General features: G+C 46.6%; 1 protein-coding gene across 2 annotated transcripts in view; it reads right to left on the bottom strand.

The window, feature by feature from the left end:
- LOC140395338 (protein HID1) overlaps positions 1-19,221 on the bottom strand; it is a 306,127-nt gene that overhangs the window by 128,371 nt on the left and 158,535 nt on the right. The window lies entirely within an intron of this gene.

The raw sequence follows: 19,221 nt of genomic DNA, 5'->3' as shown, positions 1-19,221 counted from the left end.
ACTATCTGGAAGTCAACGACACGGGGGGAGTTTCGGCTGCGGTGGTCTGGGAGGCGCTGAAGGCAGTGGTTAGAAGGGAGCTGATCTCGATATGGGCCCACAGGGAGAAGACAGACAGAGCAGAGATGGACCAACTGATAAAAGAGATACCACAGGCCGACAGGAGGTATGCGGAGACCCCAGAGTCAGGGCTTCCAGGGGAACGAGGGAGGCTACAGGCGGAGTTTGGCTTGTTAACTACAGGAAGGCGGTAAAGCAGCTGAGGAAGGCGAGAGGGGCGATCTATGACTATGGGGAGAAGGCCAGTAGAATGCTTGCACAGCAGCTTAGAAAGCGGGAGGTAGCCAGGGAGATTTGAAAGGTAAGGGACAGGGATGGGAACCTGGTCGGAGATTCAGCTGGGGTCAAGAAGGCGTTTGAGGAATTCTACAGCAGGCTGTATGAGTCGGAACCCCCAGCTGGGCCGGAGGGGATGAGGCAATTCTTAGGGAGGCTGAAGTTCCCGAAGGTTGATGAAGACTTGGTAGAAGGACTGGCGGCCCCGATCGGGTTGGAAGAGAGAGCGGGTGGGCTGAAGGCCATGCAGTCGGGTAAAGCCCCGGGACCAGATGGGTACCCAAAAGGTTCTCTGGGATGCTGGGGCCACTGCTGATGAGGACATTTAATGAGGCAAGGGAGAGAGGAGGACTGCCCCCGACGATGTCACAGGCCACTATTCATTGATCCTGAAGCGGGATAAGGACCCGGAGCAATGTGGGTCCTACAGACCAATCTCTCTACTAAATGTAGACGCCAAGGATTGAGGACTGCGTCCCGGACGTGATTGTGGAGGACCAGACGGGATTTGTTAAGGAGAGGCAGTTGGCGGGCAACGTTAGAAGGCTGCTGAATGTGATCATGATGCCCCCAGAGGGTAGGGACGTAGAGGCAGTGGTCGCAATGGACGCAGAGAAGGCATTTGACCGAGTGGACTGGGATTATCTGTGGGAGGTATTGGGGCGGTTTGGATTTGGACGGGGCTTCATTGACTGGGTCAGGCTGCTGTATCTGGCACCCGTGGCGAGTGTGCGGACGAACAGGTTGACATTGGGCTATTTTAGGCTGAACCGGGCGACGAGGCAGGGATGCCCCCACTCCCTGCTGTTGTTCGCACTGGCCATAGAACCGCTGGCAATTGCGTTGAGAGCCTCAAAGGGCTGGAGGAGGCTGGTCCGGGGGGTGGGGGAACACAGAGTCTCGCTATACGCGGATGATCTGCTCTTATATGTGTCGGACCCATTGGAAGGGACGGAAGAAATTATGGGGATTCTGGGGGATTTTGGCCGTTTTACGGGTTATAAATTGAACATGGGGAAAAGTGAGATGTTCGCGATCCAGGCAAGGGGGCAGGAGAGGTGATTGGGGGAGCTGCCGTTTAGAGTGGTAGGGGGAAGCTTTTGGTACCTAGGCATCCAGGTGGCGCGGGAATGGGAACGGCTGCACAAGCTTAATTTGGCCCGACTAGTAGACCAAATGAAGGAGGATCTTCGGAGGTGGGACGTGCTCCCATTGTCTCTGGCTGGGAGGGTACAGGCAGTGAAAATGACGGTACTCCCGAGATTCCTGTTTGTGTTTCAGTGTCTCCCCATCTTTATTCCTCGGTCCTTTTTTCAATGGGTCAACAAAGTGATCTCGGGCTTTGTATGGGCGGGTAAGACCCCGCGAGTCAAAAGGGGATGTTGGAGCGCAGCCGGGGGAGGCTGGCACTCCCAAACTTTAGTAACTATTACTGGGCGGCAAATATAGCCATGATTCGCCAGCACGCTACTCCACCAGCCCCGTGGTGGTCACGGCCCTGAGAGTCTGGGGGCAATAGAGGAGACATGTGGGAGCAGAAGGAGCATCGGTCTGGTCCCCAATTTGCAATAATCACCGGTTTGCCCCGGGGACGTTAGATGTAGGGTTCCAAAGGTTGCAGAGAGCAGGGATCGAGAAGTTGGGAGATATGTTTATAGAGGGGAGCTTTCCCAGCCTGAGGGAGTTGGGAGGAGAAATTTGAATTAGCGGGAGGGAAAGAATTTAGGTACCTGCAGGTGCGAGACTTCCAACGCAGGCAGGTCTCAACCTTCCCACTCCTACCACCAAGGGGGATAAAGGACAGGGTAGTTTCCAGAGTGTGGCTGGGAGAAGGGAGGGTCTCTGACATTTATAAGGAGCTTATGGGGTCAGAGGAAACACAGACCGAGGAGCTGAAACACAAATGGGAAGAGGAGTTAGGTGGAGAGATAGAGGACGGTCTCTGGGCGGATGCGTTGAGCAAAGTCAACGCGTCCACAACATGTGCCAGGCTCAGCCTGATACAATTTAAAGTTCTTCACCGGGCCCACATGACGACGAACAGGTTCTTTGGGGTAGAAGATAGGTGCGCAAGGTGTGCAGGAGGACCAGCGAATCATGTTCACATGTTCTGGGCATGCCCGAAGCTTAGGGGATTCTGGCAGGGGTTTGCAGAGGTCACGTCCAAGGTGTTAAAAACAAGGGTGGCACCGAGTCCAGAGGTGGCGATTTTCAGAGTGACGGAAGACCCGGGAATCCAGGAGGAGAAAGAGGCAGGCGTTCTGGCCTTTGCTTCCCTGGTAGCCCAGAGACAGATATCAATGGCTTGGAGGGACTCAAAGCCCCCGAAGTCGGAGACCTGGCTAACTGACATGGCTAGCTTTCTGTGTCTGGGGAAAATCAAGTTCGCCTTGAGAGGGTCAATGTTAGGGTTCGTCCAGAGGTGGCAGCCGTTCGTCGACTTCTTTAGGGAAAATTAACCATCGACAGAAAGGGCGTAGTTTAGTGTAGAATAGGAGGCTAGAAAAAGTGGGACCCTTGTGAGTGGAAGACGACTTTTGCACTATGTTTATAATTGTATGCTCATTGTTTCGTCTGTTACTGTTATAAAACCATAAACACCTCAATAAAATGAATATTTTAAAAAATATCAACTTAAAAAAGTTCTTTGCTGGCGGGTCACCAATGTGGGTGGGCGGACAGGGTCACTGAGCCTGCCTGGAGTGCTGGCACCCTTGAGCTGCTGCCATAAGGCCATCTCCATGCAGCTAAGCTGCTAACCGCCTCCTTGAGCCTGGAGGCCAAAAGCTCCCAGTCAGTTTCCTTTATCTGACCTCGAGACACCTGTTACATGCTGCTATCATACGAGGATAAGTAGCACTGCCATGCCCCCATCGCATTTCTGGAAAAATGGCCCTGGTGTGCTTTGGAGATGGAGAACGGGTATGCCGACTGACATTCAAGCTTCAGTGTGCACCCACCTGACCACCTGCATTTCTGGCTCTGGTGGGGGCTCGAAATGCAGTTCAACGTGTTGAAATTAAGTTTCATTAAATCCTGGCCAACTCATAAACCCGCCCCTCCCTCAAACCCGCCCCTCCCTCAAACCCGCCCCTCCCTCAAACCCGCCCCTCCCTCAAACCCGCCCCTCCCTCAAACCCGCCCCTCCCTCAAACCCGCCCCTCCCTCAAACCCGCCCCTCCCTCAAACCCGCCCCTCCCTCTCCAGTCATCAGGCCTTTTCAGCTTGAACTTCATGCTGCTGCCACTTGCTATCCTGCTCCTTAATCCTTAACGTCACTGGTGTCCTGCGTGACTGTCGTTGCCCTTGTAGCCATCTGAGATGGCCACCTGCAAAGGACCATGGGTATTATAGCCAACCCAGGACTCAGACAGATACAGAGCTTCTGTGTATTTGAAACGCAGGTAGCTAGACCTGATCGAAACACCCGCTCGTCTGCATTTTAATGGCCCGTTCCCCAGAACAATAGGACTGCACTCAAGAAACCGGTACAGCCACAGACTGATCGGCGCCACTCCCTTTACTTAGAGAACCCAACTGCCAAGGTCAATGACCGCTAAGGATCCGCCCAGCCACCCGCCCCTTTATTGGCCGAAATCGAAGGCAGTGATCAGAGCCCTGTCAAATTATTGTGTCCAAGATTAAGGACCGCCCCAAAGAGTGCGAAACCCTAGAGGGATAAAAAGAGACACAGCCATGTGTTCGGTCTCTTTTGGACCCAGCCTGTGCCAGCCTCTTTTGGGATCGGCCTGTGCCCACACCAACTGCAGCATAACGACCAGACAGGCAAGTTCAAGACCAACGATCGCTACCTGATGGATAAGCCCAGCAGAGACAGAGCCACTTCTTCAAACCAGCCACGTGAGACCAAGATAAAGGCCTTATCCATCTGCATGGTGCCGGTCGCCCTGTAGTTAAGTATAGGTTATTGTAGCTGATAGGTGTAGTTTAACTCGTTGCAGATATTGTGTTTGCATGTCGAAGTAATCCTTGTGTGTGTAAATAAACCATCTTTTGAACTGACTAACTGGTTGTGTGGTCATTTGACCGATATAAGGGAAAGACTTGTGGTTCACCGAGACAAATAGAAATGCCCACAGTATTGACGACGCTGTTGGGACATAACATCATATCATATTGGCAACTTTAAAGAGCAACATTATTGGCGAACTCTGACGGGAGTCGATTAGAAGTGACTTTGTCACTCCGAGAGAACCCACAAACTTTAAATACAATTGCGTGAAAGAGAAAGTACCACAAGTGCAAGCCCCATATCGACCAAATAACCAAATTTCAGAAGTGTGTACTAACCCACATGTGTATCTAACAGGAAGAGTAAGGTAAACTCGTTAGAATTGTGTACAACTATCGAGGGATTGTGAGCCAGAACATAGCTTAAGCCATACCCGCTGTTCAAATTGCCGCCTTATTCCCCTGTCCCAAATTAAAAGTAGAGCAAGAGATAAGAGAAGTAATGGCCACTAAAGCAATGGAAAGATTGATGAATCCACAGGAACCCGAGGTCACAGCGACCAACAGAGCTGAGCAGTGCCCCAAATGGGAGGAAGAATTGAGGAAGTATTTAAAGGGGAAAGGATGGCCCCTTTGGTCCAATTTTTGTGCAAATGATGAGTCAGGTCCAGGAAGCAGAGGAAAAACTTGGTGGGACAATCTAAGCGAGGTCCACAAGAAAAATGTAGCAAAGGTCCGAAAGCCGATGGCAATAGTTATGAGGCACAGGATATCGTGAAGATGCTCCGCAGGCAGATAGTTGAGAAAGACGAGAAGAATGGGGGAAACAGTAGTGAAAGCGAAAAGATAATCGAGCAACTCCGGGAACAGTTAGCAGCTAAAGATAAGGAGATGGCTGATGTGAAACGTGCACACCAATCTTGTTTAGTTCATCTTAGCAGCTTTCAGACGCAGTACGATAAAGCCTACCAAGATACACAGCGCGCAGTCCTGGTAAGAGAAGAGACAGAACAGCAGGTAGCACAGTTAACGAGTCAATGCGCGGATTTGAAAGCAGCTTTGCGAGCGCTCCACAGCTCCACGAAAGAACAGAGACAGAGTACAGTAGACCACGCGAAATGCCAACAGAAAGAGAAGTTACAGTCACTACTCTCAGTGCAGAATGCATTTAGGTATACTTTTGGCCAGAATGTAACAGAACATAGAACAGTACAGCACAGAACAGGCCCTTCGGCCCTCGATGTTGTGCCGAGCATTGTCCGAAACCAAGATCAAGCTATCCCACTCCCTGTCATTCTGGTGTGCTCCATGTGCCTATCCAAGAACCGCTTGAAAGTTCCTAAAGTATCCGACTCCACTATCACAGCAGGCAGTCCATTCCACACCCTAACCACTCACTGAGTAAACAACCTACCTCGGACCTCCCTCCTATATCGCCCAGCCTATGGGAGATCAATTTAGATGAGGAAGATGCTCCCGATTGTCAAGAATTAAACAAAAGCACCCAAAAATACGTAGAGGACACAGGAAATCAGAATAGAGTCCCCCACGCCCCGAAAAGAAAAGCACCCGCAGCACCGACTGCACAGGCAGCACCCACCCCCACTCACAATTCGACCCCCATGAATCCGGTTACCACACAGCGCAGGTCATCGGATCAGGATCAGCCTGATATCGATTACACCACCCCACTATCCATAACCCAATTAAGAGAAGCTTGCACGGAAATTAGTCCATTCCAGCCCACCACAGACCCGCACAGCTTCTTTGAGGAGGTGCGCCAACAAAAAGTTATGTACGGCCTAGATGAGAGAGGAAGTAAAGCTAATAGTTATGAGCCTTAGCCAGTCCGTAAGGTCAGCTTTGCCCGAACCCCAGAATGTAGCAGGAAGAACCCTACAGGAAATGAAAACAGCCATATTAGATGCCATTGGGTATAACAAAGGAGACCCAGTCGAGGGTTTAAATCACTGCAGGCAAAAGAAGAGAGAACATCCGACCGCATTTGCTGGTCGCCTATGGATTCATTTCATGGCAGCCTACGGACAATTGAACCGCGGACACCTAAATGAGGAGGACACCACTCAATGGTCCCGCACCTTAGTCTCGGATGCCACAGACGCAGGTCAAAGGGCTTGTGTAAACTACGACCCCGCAGACCACACACACAGTGAGGTTTGGGTATTGAAATGACTTTCCAGAGCATGGGAACAATCCCTACACCGACAGACAGATCAGGAAGAGATAGAAGCAAACATGCACCCAGTTAGAACTAGCCAGGACCCAGCATGGATAAACAAGGGTAGAGGAGAAGTTAATATCCCAGGGAACCATACCCAAGGGAGCCAAACACCAGAGAGCCTGCTCCACCTTTCGTGCCCCGGGGGTCATGTTACAACTGTGGGCAGTCAGGACACTTCGCCCGAGATTGCAGGAGACCCCCACCACCAGCTAGACTAGCCCCCAGATATGAAAGAGAACACCACCCACAGCAGCTGCAAGGTCCCAGCTGCCCCATGCAAACTGTGAGCGCTTACCCACCACTTCTCATGGCAGGGACATCTCAGCAATGGCACTTGTTAATGAAAATGCAAAGATGTCATTTGAAATATGAAGGTCTGATGATAAAACGCAAAGACCGTGAGAAAAAACAAAGTAACAGAAAAGATCCCATAAAAGTAAATGTAATGAAATGCTAAAATGAAATAGCAGAAGGCGCTCGAAGGGTTAACTACAGACAAAGGTTCTTTAGAAGGCAGACAGCCATTATCACACAGGCCTTGAGATATGGAAGCAGTTCATGCTGTAACTTAATATCTTTAGTTCAAGAAATTCTTATTAAAAAAATTAAGTTTTAAGTTAAATAAAGAGAATGAGTTTTATACCCTTTAATAGAAGTTAATTAGTTTAGCAAGCAATTGATTGGAAATATCAGAATCTTAATTTTGAATAACTTGAAACATTTAAGAATATAAGAAAATACAATGCTTAAAAAAGATAAGGGAATGAAAGGCTGGAATGCCCCAGAATACTTAACAGAAAGCCTCCCTTCCAGTAAGCTGGCAAACTAAGGTCAGGTTAACATGAAGGCCCTCTCATGATATGACGAGTACTCGGTGTGGAATCACATGGACAGAAAGGGTATTGCGATCAGGAGCAGGAGAAAATACTTTAAAATAATGTAATGTAATCAGCAAAGCTGTTAGAAAGGTAATATATATCCTGAATCGCCCCAGCCAGGGACTCACTCTCAGCTTGCAGGGTGATCTCGGTCATGGGAAGGACTGAATACGAAAGCCGAGCAGAACCGCAAAACAACCGGGAGAAAACCAACAGATAAAGAAGAGAGATTGTCAAGGAGGCCCAGGAAGGTCTGATCATCAACCAGGAGAATCCAGAAGCAAGATCTTTTTACTTTTCTGTAAAGACAGTGATTTTAACTTTTAAAAGAAAAGATAATAATAAAATAACTTAAAAAGTTTGAACCTGAAATAGTGGTTAGTACAAAAGTCTACTTTACTTACTTAGCAATGCGGGACCCAGGATCGTGCTACTAAGTGGTAAGTAGATAAAATTCTTCTATGAAGATATTGGTTATGCCGGGGATAACCTGAAACACTAGTTTGACCCGAATAGCACCCACAAAAGTCTGCATAGGAGTCAGGGAGTGAGAATCCCTGTCCACCATTTAGAATCTCTTGATCCTTGTTTGGTAAAGGGGAAATCTAAGAATTCTAAGAATAGTGGTGAGGTTTAAATACGCAATTCATTTTTGTTTCTCTCCTCCTTCCTCTCTTCGGTCACACTACACCGACTCCAGATGCAAGTTACACCCCAGGCCAAATGTGATTGCGGCTAACAAATATATAAAACTGGCCGCCCTGAAATTAAGCTAGTTAAGATGAGTCTCAACCACCACTGGTTGTAGTAAAGAAAAGACTGGTCGGAGAAATTGTCCGCTCACTCCCCGCATCGATCACAAGCTGCGAGAGTCTCTGTACTTTAAAAATTTGCATTTCTTGTCTTTCAAAATGTTATTAAAAAAAAAAAAATGAGGGAGTCACACATGGTGACGATCATAATGGGTAATTGGAGTTAAGAGAGAAAGCCTAATAAAACGAGATATTAACCAAAGATAATAACAGATACTCTGCTTGCACCCCCAGGAATATACGGAAAACAGAAGACAGAAAACAGGATGAAGCAAGGACTGCTGACATGCGTTTGGATCATCGCTGGACTTCTGCAACTGCGCGCGCAACGGACTATTTTAACGTACACCAAACCGGGCCCGAACACTACCACACAACATGACACCCCGAGCACAGACACCACACCACACACAAAGACAGACACCGAAACCCCCACTCGGTGCGAAAACATTGCCAAATGGAACCCCCTTTCATACACAGTAGAGGCCCTTCTAGTAATTGCAATAATCTGCAGTGTCATTCAGACACTTCGTCTCCGTAAATGGCGAGCAAAAGCCCCCGCTCCCCGATATATACAGTCCGAGCCCCCTTCTTTGGAATTCAACAAAACTGAACAAATGTATTAACTGCTGCAAAGAATTAAAACCATGTACATCTGTAAATGTTACCAGAATTAAGTAGAAATGTAATGCTGCTGTTTAAAAATTTTTGTACTGTACATAAGTTCTTTTTGATATTCGCCAGCAGCATGAGAGTAGTTTAGATAGTATTAGTTAGTAATCAACTGTACGGATAAGTTAAATGTTTAATAGTGAAATGTTTTATAGTGACCCATTAGAGATTAATTAATGTATGATGTGTTAATAAATATTAGGTAAATGCCCCAAAACATAGGATAGGATAGAGTAGAACCTTGCCTTGACCAAGAGTGACCTGTACACCAAGGATGGATAGGCATCAATAGTGTGATCCACCACGCTTCGCGTTCAGGATCAAGAGGACGGGATGTAGCCATCTGAGATGGCCACCTGCAAAGGACCATGGGAATTATGGCCAACCCAGGACTCAGACAGATACAGAGCTTCTGTGTATTTGAAACGCAGGTAGCTAGACCTGATCAAAACCCCCGCTCGTTTGCATTTTAATGAACCGTTCCACAGAATAGGACTCCAATCAAGAAACCGGTACAGCCACAGAATGATCGGCGCCACTCCCTCTACTCAGAGAGCCCAACTGCCAAGGTCAATGACCGCTAAGGATCCGCCCAGCCACCAAGGCACCCGCCCCTTTATTGGCCAAAATCGAAGGCAGTGATCGAAGTCTGTCGAATTATTGGGTCCAAGATTAAGGACCGCCTCAAAGAGCGCAAAACCCTGGAGGGATAAAAAGAGACACAGTGTTCGGTCTCTTTTGGACCCGGCCTGTGCCAGCCTCTTTTGGGATTGGCCTGTGCCCACACCAGCTGCAGTATAACGACCAGACAGCCAAGTTCAAGACCAATGATCGCTACCTGACGGATGAACCCAGCAGAGACAGAGCCACTTCTTCAAACCAGCCACGTGAGATCAAGATAAAGGCCTTATCCATCTGCATGGTGCCGGTCGCCCTGAAGTTAAGTATAGGTTATTGTAGCTGACAGGTCATAGAATTTACAGTGATGAAGGCCATTCGGCCCATCGAGTCTGCACCAGCTCTTGGAAAGAGCACCCGACCCAAGGTCAACACCTCCACCCTATCCCCATAACCCAGTAACCCCATTAAGGGCAATTTTGGACACTAAGGGCTATTTAGCATGGCCAATCCACCTAACCCGCACATCTTTGGACTATGGGAGGAAACCGGAGCACCCGGAGGAAACCCACGCACACACGGGGAGGATGTGCAGACTCCGCACAGACAGTGACCCAAGCCGGGAATCGAACTTGGGACCATGGAGCTGTGAAGCAATTGTGCTAACCACCATGCTACCCTTTTAGGTGTAGTTTAACTCGTAATAGATATTGTGTTTGCATGTCAAAGTAATCCTCGTGTGTATAAAAAAAACATCTTTTGAACTGACTAACTGGTTGTGTGGTCATTTGACCGATATAAGGGAAAGACTTGTGGTTCACCGAGATAAATAGAAATACCCACAGTATTGGCGACGCTGTTGGGACATATATTATAAATAGAGCCTCATTATTAAAAAGTGCAACACCCTTCACTTGCGTTTCACAATAGTTCAAAGCAAAGCTGAATTGTTAAATTGGAAATTCAGTAGTGGGAATGAAACATGAGCAAAAGGTTCTTTACTGTAAGGGGCAGGATTAAGACGGTTGATCCTGACATTTTGCGATTGCTTAAAATGAGCAACAGTGAATCAGTGGCCCCCATCTTCATTACCACTGATGTGATCACATAAGAACATAAGAACTAGGAGCAGGAGTAGGCCCCTCGAGCCTGCTCCACCATTCAATGAGATCATGGCTGATCTTTTGTGGACTCAGCTCCACTTTCCGGCCCGAACACCATAACCCTTAATCCCTTTATTCTTCAAAAAACTATCTATCTTTATCTTAAAAACATTTAATGAAGGAGCCTCTACTGCTTCACTGGCAAGGAATTCCATAGATTCACAACCCTTTGGGTGAAGAAGTTCCTCCTAAACTCAGTCCTAAATCTACTTCCCCTTATTTTGAGGCTATGCCCCCTAGTTCTGCTTTCACCCGCCAGTGGAAACAACCTGCCCACATCTATCCTATCTATTCCCTTCATAATCTTATATGTTTCTATAAGATCCCCCCTCATCCTTCTAAATTCCAACGAGTACAGTCCCAGTCTACTCAACCTCTCCTCGTAATCCAAACCCTTCAGCTCTGGGATTAACCTAGTGAATCTCCTCTGCACACCCTCCAGTGCCAGTACGTCCTTTCTCAAGTAAGGAGACCAAAACTGAACACAATACTCCAGGTGTGGCCTCACTAACACCTTATACAATTGCAGCAGAACCTCCCTAGTCTTAAACTCCATCCCTCTAGCAATGAAGGACAAAATTCCATTTGCCTTCTTAATCACCTGTTGCACCTGAAAACCAACTTTTTGAGACTCATGCACTAGCACACCCAGGTCTCTCCGCACAGCAGCATTTTTTAATATTTTATCATTTAAATAATAATCCCTTTTGCTGTTATTCCTACCAAAATGGATAACCTCACATTTGTCAACATTGTATTCCATCTAGCCCATTCACTTAGCCTATCCAAATCCCTCTGCAGACTACCAGTATACTCTGCACTTTTTGCTTTACCACTTATCTTAGTGTCGTCTGCATACTTGGACATTGCCCTTGGTCCCCAACTCCAAATCATCTATGTAAATTGTGAACAGTTGTGGGCCCAACACTGGTCCCTGAGGGACACCACTAGCTACTGATTGCCAACCAGAGAAACATCCATTAATCCCCACTCTTTGCTTTCTATTAATTAACCAATCCTCTGTCCATGCTACTACTTTCCCTTTAATGCCATGCATCTTTATCTTATGCAACAACCTTTTGTGTGGCACCTTGTCAAAGGCTTTCTGGAAATCCAGATATACCACATCCATTGGCTCCCCGTTATCTACCGCACTGTTAATGTCCTCAAAAAATTCCACTAAATTAGTTAGGCACGACCTGCCCTTTATGAACCCATGCTGCGTCTGTCCAATGGGACAATTTCCATCCAGATGCCTCGCTATTTCTTCCTTGATGATAGATTCCAGCATCTTCCCTACTACCGAAGTTAAGCTCACTGGCCTATAATTACCCGCTTTCTGCCTACCTCCTTTTTTTAAACAGTGGTGTCACGTTTGCTAATTTCCAATCCGCCGGGACCACCCCAGAGTCTAGTGACTTTTGGTAAATTATCACTAGTGCATTTACAATTTCCCTAGCCATCTCTTTTAGCACTCTGGGATGCATTCCATCAGGCCCAGGAGACTTGTCTACCTTTAGCCCCATTAACTTGCCCATCACTACCTCCTTGGTGATAACAATCGTCTCAAGGTCCTCACCTGTCATAGCCTCATTTCCATCAGTCACTGGCATGTTATTTGTGTCTTCCACTGTGAATACCGACCCAAAAAACCTGTTCAGTTCCTCAGCCATTTCCTCATCTCCCATTATTAAATCTCCCTTCTCATCCTCTAAAGGACCAATATTTACCTTAGCCACTCTTTTTTGTTTTATGTATTTGTAGAAACTTTTACTATCTGTTTTTATATTCTGAGCAAGTTTACTCTCATAATCAATCTTACTCTTCTTTACAGCTTTTTTAGTAGCTTTCTGTTGCCCCCTAAAGATTTCCCAGTCCTCTAGTCTCCCACTGATCTTTGCTACTTTGTATGTTTTTTCCTTCAATTTGATACTCTCCCTTATTTCCTTAGATATCCACGGTCGATTTTCCCTCTTTTTACCGTCCTTCCTTTTTGTTGGTATAAACCTTTGCTGAGCACTGTGAAAAATCACTTGGAAGGTTCTCCACTGTTCCTCAACTGTTTCACTATAAAGTCTTTGCTCCCAGTCTACCTTAGCTAGTTGTTCACTCATCCCATTGTAATCTCCTTTGTTTAAGCACAAAACACTAGTGCTTGATTTTACCTTCTCACCCTCCATCTGTATTTTAAATTCCACCATATTGTGATTGCTCCTTCCGAGAGGATCCTTAACTATGAGATCCTGAATCAATCCTGTCTCATTACACAGGACCAGATCTAGGAGCGCTTGTTCCCTCGTAGGTTCCATTACATACTGTTCTAGGAAACTATCGCGGATACATTCTATAAACTCCTCCTCAAGGCTGCCTTGACCGACCTGGTTAAACCAATCGACATGTAGATTAAAATCCCCCATGATAACTGCTGTACCATTTCTACATGCATCTGTTATTTCTTTGTTTATTGCCTGCCCCACCATAATGTTACTATTTGGTGGCCTATAGATTACTCCTATCAGTGACTTTTTCGCCTTACTATTCCTGATTTCCACCCAAATGGATTCAACCTTATCCTCCATAGCACCGATGTCATCCCTTACTGTTGCCCGGATGTCATCCTTAAATAACAGAGCTACACCACCTCCCTTACCATCCACTCTGTCCTTCCGAAAAGTTTGATACCCTCGGATATTTAACTCCCAGTCGTGACCAACCTTTATCCATGTTTCAGTAATGGCCACTAAATCATAGTCATTCACGATGATTTGCGCCATCAACTCATGGACCTTATTCCGAATACTACGAGCATTCAGGTAAAGTACACTTCTGTTGGCTTTTTTACCTCTGTTCTGAATCTTAACACCTCGATCAGTAACCTCTCCTAAGTTATATTTCCTCTTAACCTTTCTCCTAATTTTCCTTGTCGTCGAACCCATATCTTCCTGTAACAACCTGCCGCGTCGCTTACCATTAATGTTTTCACTTCCCGTTTTATTTCTTTTAGTATTCCTGGTCTTATTCACTGAGCTCCCCTCAGTCACTGTACCTTGTACTGTCGCCCTTTTTGATTTTTGACTATGGCTTCTCTGCCTTACACTTTCCCCCTTACTGCCTTTTATTTCTGTCCCTGTTTTACTACCTTCCAACTTCCTGCATCGGTTCCCATCCCCCTGCCACATTAGTTTAAACTCTCCCCAACAGCTCTAGCAAACCCCCCCCCCCCTAGGACATTGGTTCCAGTCCTGCCAAGGTGCAGACCGTCCGGTTTGTACTGGTCCCACCTCCCCCAGAATCAGTTCCAATGTCCCAGGACTGAATCCCTCCCTCTTGCACCATTTCTCGAGCCACGTATTCATCCTCTCTATCCTGACATTCCTACTCTGACTAGCTCGTGGCACTGGTAGCAATCCTGAGATTACTACCTTTGAGGTCCTACTTTTTAGTTTAACTCCTAGCTCCCTAAATTCAGCTTGTAGGACCTCGTCCCGTTTTTTACCTATATCGTTGGTGCCTATGTGCACCACGACAGCTGGCTGTTCACCCTCCCCCCCCCAGAATGTCCTGCAGCCGCTCCGAGACATCCTTGACCCTTGCACCAGGGAGGCAACGTACCATCCTGGAGTCTCGATTGGGTCCGCAGAACCGCCTGTCTGTTCCCCTTACAATAAAGTCCCCTATCACTATAGCCCTGCCATTCTTCTTCCTGCCCAGCTGCGCAGCAGAGCCAGCCACGGTGCCATGAACCTGGCTGCTGCTGCCTTCCCCTGGTGAGCCATCTCCCTCAACAGTATCCAAAGCGGTATATCTGTTTTGCAGGGAGATGACCGCAGAGGACACCTGCACTGCCTTCCTACTCTTGCTCTGTCTTTTGGTCACTCATTTACTATCTCCCTCAGTTCCTTTCACCTGCGGTGTGACCAACTCGCTAAACGTGCTATCCACGACGTCCTCAGCATCGCGGATGCTCCAAAGTGAGTCCATCCGCAGTTCCAGAGCCGTCAAGCGGTCTAACAGGAGCTGCAACTGGACACACTTCTTGCACGTGAAGGAGCCAGGGACAGTGGACGTGTCCCTGAGCCCCCACATCGCATACGAGGAGCATGACACGGGTCTGAGATCTCCTGCCATGTCTTAAACCTTCGGTTAACTTCAACAATTACAATTTCCCCCCCAAAAATTTAAATAAATAAATAATTTGGGGCAGCACGGTAGCCTTGTGGATAGCACAATTGCTTCACAGCTCCAGGGTCCCAGGTTCGATTCTGGCTTGGGTCACTGTCTGTGCGGAGTCTGCACATCCTCCCAGTGTGTGCGTGGGTTTCCTCCGGGTGCTCCGGTTTCCTCCCACAGTCCAAAGATGTGCAGGTTAGGTGGATTGGCCATGATAAATTGCCCTTAGTGTCCAAAATTGCCCTTAGTGTTGGGTGGGGTTACTGGGTTATGGGGATAGGGTGGCGGTGTTGACCTTGGGTAGGGTGCGCCGGTGCAGACTCGATGGGCTGAATAGCCTCCTTCTGCTCTGTAAATTCTATGATAAAAACGAAGAAAAAAATAAATAAATATACCAATGAAAAGAAACAGAAAAACAGAAACACTACTTACCAGTCACAAAAAGCACTTCCTCCCCACCCAGCTTCGAATTCCCACCTCGATTCAAATTCCCAAACTCACTCTTAGCTGTGTCTCACTCGTGGCTCACTGGGAGAACTCACTGGGAGTGAGTTTACAAATGGCTCTTTTTAAACTGTCCTGAATTGACTCCCCTCCCCCACCTGCTTTTAGATCAAAGTAGATTAAAGTGACTGACACTTAACTGCCAACCAGTTATGTGAGTGGGTGGGGCAGCCCTTGTTAACCTACACTGCACAATACTAGCTTAATTTAAATTAATTTAAACACCTGAAATTTAAAAGGAGCTGCCTTATTGATTCAATTCAATTCAATTTCCACCTAGATTCAAATTCCCAAACTCACTCTTTGCTGTCTCACTCCTGGCTGTCTTCTCTGTCTCACTGGGAGAACTCACTGGGAGGGAGTTTACAAGTGGCTCTTTTTAAACTGTCCTGAATTGACTCCCCTCCCCCACCTGCTTTTAGATCAAACATGTGAAAGTTAGACAACGTAAAACTGGCTAAGAACTCACCATCATCCGTTTTGCACAACCACACAAGGTCCATGGGCTTTCACAAAGAGTCATCCAGACTCAAAACATTAGCTCCCTTCTCTCTCCCCAGATGCTGTCAGATCTGCTGGGATTGTCCAGTATTTTCTGTGTTTGTTTCAGATGCCATCATCTGCAGTAATTTGCCTTTACACAAGGTCTAGGTTGAAGCCCTGTGTGTGCTCATCCACACTCTGATAAATGCATCTATCCCGTACAAGGAGTACTAGTAATCCTTTTTAAACTTAGTTGCTTGATCTCTGTTCTCCTCTGCACGATTTTAATTTCAAGCTGCCTCTGATGTCATTTATTTTAGCTTCAAAGAGAGAGAGAGGGCAGCATGCTGGCACAGTGATTAGCACTGCTGCCTCACCATGCTAGGAACTCGGTTCCTCACTGGGATATATTTTTGCTGAGAGTCATGAACTATTTTCGGAAACGTCTGTCATTGTTGAACAATCGTCTTTCCCGCCAAACTCCTTTTCCAGTCCACTCCAACCAACTCTGCCCTCATTCCTTTATAATTACCCTTATTTAAGTGTAGCACAGTTGTTTCCGACCCACATTCCTCACTCTCAAATTTCTAAATTCTACTATGTTATGGTCACTACTTCCTATGGGATCTTTTACTCCGAGATTCTCTTAAACCTGCCTCATTACACATTACCAAATCCAATATAGCCTGATCCCTGGTTGGAACCGCAACATATTATTCTAGGAAACTGTCGCGAATACTCTATGAATTCTTTCTCACGGTTAACTCTGCCAATTTAATTTTCCTAATCTACATGAAGATTAAAGTCGCCCATGATTCAAGTATTGCCTTTTTTACATGCCTTTATTATTTCCTGATTTATTCTCCGTCCGATAGTATAGCTACTCTTTGGGGGCCTATAGACTATGGCCACCAGTGTCTTCTTCGCCTTGTTAATCCTTACCACCACCCATATGGATTCTACATCTTCCGATCCAAGATCATTTCTTGTTATTGTACTTATTCCATCTCATACTAACAAAGCTGCCCCACCACCCTTTCCTTCCTGCCTGTCCTTACGAAAAGTTACATACCCCTGAATAACTTAGTTCTGTTTTGATCTCCTTGTAACTAGGTCTCTGTAATGGCTTTAAGATCATTCCCATTAACTTCAACTTGTTCCGTTAATTCATTTATTTTGTGCCAAATGCTACCAGAATTTAAGTAAAGAACTATTAATTTTGCCCTCTTACCATTTTTCCCCTTTGACCCGCTTTGCTGCTGTTTTTTTTAAAATTTAGAGTACCCAATTCATTTTTTCCAATTAAGGAACAATTTAGCTTGACCAATCCTCCTACTCTGCAGATCTTTGGGCTGTGGGGCGAAACCCACGCAAACACGGGGAGAATGTGCAAACTTCACATGCACAGTGAATCAGAGCCAGGATCGAACCTGGGACCTTGGCGCGGTGAGGCAGCAGTGCTAACCACTGTGCCACCGTGCTGCTCTTTGCTACTGTTTTTAATGTTTGTACACTCTGTCCCTTCCTGTCACTCCCTGGGTATTATTACCTAAATAGCTGCTTTGTAATGTTGTCATATCCTTTTACTTTGTAAGCCTACATATCCCTCTACAGAACCGGTTCACCCTCTATTTAGTCGAAAGCTCTCTCTACTTCCCAAGTTATGCAGTTTGCAAGAACACTGGTCCCAGCACAAGTTCAGGTTTAGACCATCCCAAGCGTATAGCCCCCACTTTCCCCAGTACTGATGCCAATGACCTATGAACTGAAACCCACTTCTCCCACACCAGTCTTTGAGCCACGTATTCATCTCTCTAATTTTATGAACCCTTGACAATTTGCCTGTGGCTCAGATAATAATTCAGAGATTGTAGCGCTGGGGCTTCTGTTGTTTAATTTAGTGCCTCGTTCCTCAAACTCTTTATGCAGAACCTATTTCCTCATTCTACCTATGTCATTGGACCTAAATGGATCACGTCAACGGGATACTCCTTCCTCCCACTTCAAGTTCTTCTCCAGCCCGCAGCAGATGTCCTGAACCCTGGCACTGGGCAGAAAACACAGCCTTCGGGACTCTCGAACCAGGGTACAGAGAACAGTGCCTATTCCCCTAACTATACTATGCCTAATTTTCTTCCCCCACTTGAATGGCTCTCTGCACCACAGTGATATGGTCAGTTTGCTCATCCTCCCTACAGTCCACACAGGGAGCAAGGATCTCAAAGCTGTTGGGCGAAGGCAGGGGCTAAGGCTCCTGCAGTGCTACCTCCTGGATCCCTCTGCCTACCTCACTTGGAGTCACACCCCATCCTGTCCCTGACCACTGAACAAATTCAAGATAGTTAACCTAAGGGGTGTGACTGCCTCCTAAAATACAGAATCCAGGTAACTCTCCCCCTCTCTGATGTGTCGCAATGTCTGAAGCTCAGCCCCTTCGTGTCCAAGGATGGACTGGCCATGATCAATGAGCAAGGTTACGGTGATGGGGCGGAAGAGTGGGTCGGGGTTGTGTGCTCTTTCAGAAGGTCAGTGCAGACTCGATGGGCCAAATGGCCTCCTTCTGCACTGTAGGGAGTTTATGGATTTTATGAACAAACATGCGTTGTCTCCAGGCAATGGACAATGTGCAGTGATCAGTAGATTAATGCACCATCCACAAAGTCCAGGCAGCACAGGTTTCCGGTTCAATGTCCAATCTACAATCATCAGTCAGTTGATCTCAGCCAGAGGCAGCCTCAGTGTTCCAAGTTAGTGAAGGAAAGGAAACAAAACCCATCTGGAATCCCTTGACAGGGTTCGGTCATGTCAGGGTATGTAGAATGCAGACATTTTGTGCTCCTTTTACTGTTTACTTTATTTCAGGTGGCACAGATATAGTTTGCTGGTTTCGACCTCGTCCTCACTCTACTTTCCGTTCAATCAGCACCATCTACTGTACAGTCTGTGAAACTGCATGCCATCCCATTGATCTATTAAAGGGTAGATTATATGAATGAGCCCAACTGAAGGGCAGAAGTGCATCCTGAATATGTTTTCTAATTGTCCATCAATTCACTTTACTGCAGAGAACATTGTGCAGACAACATTGAAATCTGTGCCCCAGCTTCCAAGATGCCATAGAATGAGATACATTAGTCAAACGCTCCCAGTCACTGCAGAGTACATTGGAGACATTTTGCTTCTCTCCTGATCTAGCCCAGATCAATAAGGTAACTAATGGTCAGAGACGATACAAAGCTTATCAAGTTCAAATAAACCATTTGCATAAAAGATTAACTTACATTAAAATAGCACCATTCATACCACAGGATGTCCAAAAGCACTTTACAGTCAAAAAAGTACTTTTGAAGTGTTTGCTTTGTTGCAATGTA

The sequence above is a fragment of the Scyliorhinus torazame genome, chromosome 18 (assembly GCF_047496885.1).
Source record: "Scyliorhinus torazame isolate Kashiwa2021f chromosome 18, sScyTor2.1, whole genome shotgun sequence".
Classification (NCBI taxonomy): Eukaryota; Metazoa; Chordata; class Chondrichthyes; order Carcharhiniformes; family Scyliorhinidae; genus Scyliorhinus; species Scyliorhinus torazame.
The sequence above is the reverse complement of the archived record's forward strand: the minus strand, read 5'-3'. Positions and strand labels throughout refer to the sequence as shown.